General features: G+C 58.1%; 1 long non-coding RNA gene across 1 annotated transcript; it reads left to right on the top strand.

The window, feature by feature from the left end:
• The first annotated feature begins 1,686 nt into the window (after positions 1-1,686).
• LOC147983677 (uncharacterized) lies at positions 1,687-2,022 on the top strand. Its single transcript, XR_015615001.1, has 3 exons — positions 1,687-1,733; positions 1,823-1,893; positions 1,971-2,022. It is a non-coding gene; the product is annotated as an uncharacterized LOC147983677 (long non-coding RNA).
• The last annotated feature ends 238 nt before the right edge of the window (positions 2,023-2,260 follow it).

Below are 2,260 nucleotides of genomic sequence, written 5' to 3' on the forward strand. Positions count from 1 at the left end.
GTAATCGAAAGCGATAAAGCGGAAGCTCCTCGATTTCCACGCCACCTTTTTCGCCACGTACTGCGCGCGCGTCCGCTGCGGGATTTGACTGGATTGCCTGGGCCTACCAGTCAGCCACTCGGGAGCGGCCTCTTATAAGTAGCCGGCTCGGGGTTTCCAAACAGTGTGCTCTCTTCTTCCTCTCTCCCTTCGCAAGCTCCTCCGCCACCTCCGCTCTCACCCTAGCGCCACAGACCCGTGCGAGATTTGCCAGCGACGATGGCGAAGGACAAGACATCCGCTCTGGAGCGCGCGAAGAAGGCGGCGGCGTAGGGGAAAGGGAAGAGATCTGCTCGGGGCGGATCTTCCTCAAGGTCTGCTCTGCCCCGCGGCTGGATCCAGGGCGACTGGATGCCGTCGGTGATCCCGCAAGAAGACCTCGACGACATGGTCGAGGGGGGAATCATTCCCCACGAAGCTGCGCGTCTCCCGGGGAGAGAGATCAAACCTCAGCCTCGCGACGGTGAGTGTGTGCTCCTAGCCACCCATATCGACCGAGGGTTTTCTCTGCAGCCCCATCCTTTTTTCCGGAGCTTTCTGAACTTCTTCGGAGTGCAGCTCCACCACTTCACTCCCAACTCCATCGTATATCTTGCTGCTTTCATTTCCATGTGTGAGGGTTTCTTGGGTTGCCGCCCCCATTGGGGACTCTTCAAGCACATCTTTACCTGCCGTTCTCAATCGGTCAAGAAGGCCAAGTCGAGTGACGAAAGGACGCAGGTGATTCAGCTGTGCGGGGGCCTGGTGATCCAGACGAGGGGAAAGAGTTGTTTTCCATCTATCATTTTCCCGGAGTCGGTCCGCGGTTGGCAGGCGACCTGGTTTTACTGTCAAGACCAGGCGACCCCAGGGCAGTCGACCGGACTTCCCCCTTTCTCTCTCGACCGAGCTGAAAAACCTGCTTCTCTGAAAGTGACGCCGGAGGAAAAGGCCCAAGTCAAAGTACTAGCTGGTCGAGTGGTTGAGCTTGTCCGTGAGGGCGTGACTGGTATGGACTTGCTGGAGGTCTTCCTCCGGAGGCGCATCCAACCGCTCCAGGCTCGTGACCACCCGATGTGGCTGTACTCGGGTCTCGACGACACCACTCGGGTCCACCCGGAGGAGGTTACTGACGAGATGCTGGAGGGGTGGCTGTCGAGCATCACGGGGAACAAAGACAACCCCCGAGGAGCCAGGAGGGTAATTCCACTCGACAACTCGTATGACGTGGACCAGGTATGTCTTTATGCTCCTGACTGAGATCTTGTTTTCTTCATTGGTCTTCTTTGAGTAGGTCGATTGACTTTCGTCTTGTCTGTTGCTTTCCAAGCGACTACCGAGATGTACTCGACGCCCAACGGGGCACAGGGGCCAACTGAGGAAGGGGAGGCGAGCGGAGGTGAGAGCGAAGACGATCAAGGCGAGTGGGAGTCCGACGGTGAAGGAGAGGGAGGCGACGACGTCGACTCTAGCGAAGAGGAGGAGGAGGAGGTTGAACCCCCCCCCCCCCCCCGCCCGGGGGGGCGATCCAAGCTCACACACGACCCAGCGCGGGAGCGTGGTAGGGCGACTGCTCCTGTTGGGCAGTCGTCGAAACGCCCTCGGACCTCTTCTCCTACGCCGACTGGAAAGGCTCCCAAGCACCCACGCGCGACGCCGTCCAAGCAGCCCAAGGCTCTGCCCAAGATGAAGATGGCCGTCCCCACCATTTCTGGGTAATAATAAAACTTGTTTTCCTTTGTCGACCGTGGACAGATCCTTGGTCGATTCATTGAGCCAACTGACTGACTTTCGAGACTTGCAGTGCTGCTACTTCTGAGATCTCTGCCAAGGACGACGACCAAGAGATGGAGGATGCTGTTACCTCCAACCCTGGTACGATTACTGACATTCCGCTTTGAGTCGACTGAACATTTATTGCAACTCTGGTCGATTGAATGTTTCCCTTGTAGCCCCTCCTCATGTTATCGACCTCCCGGATGACGACGACAACGAACCGCTGAGAGTGAGGAGGAACAAGAGGGCGTCGGCTGACAAGACCCCCCAATCTGCTCCGGCGTCTGAGGCCGTAGCTCGGGATGGTGGTGACACTGCTCGGGCTTCTGTGACTTTCGCCATTCCTCTGACAAGTGTTCGGCCTTCGACGTCGACTGCGGATCCGCCTTCGCTTTTTGCCGCGTACCCTGTCCCTGAGGACCAAGAGGCTGCCGCAAAAGAGGCTATACGCCAGGCAGGGATCATG

This window comes from Triticum urartu, chromosome 2A, assembly GCF_056163025.1.
Source record: "Triticum urartu cultivar PI428250 chromosome 2A, HENAU_Tu73, whole genome shotgun sequence".
In the NCBI taxonomy this organism is placed as follows: Eukaryota; Viridiplantae; Streptophyta; class Magnoliopsida; order Poales; family Poaceae; genus Triticum; species Triticum urartu.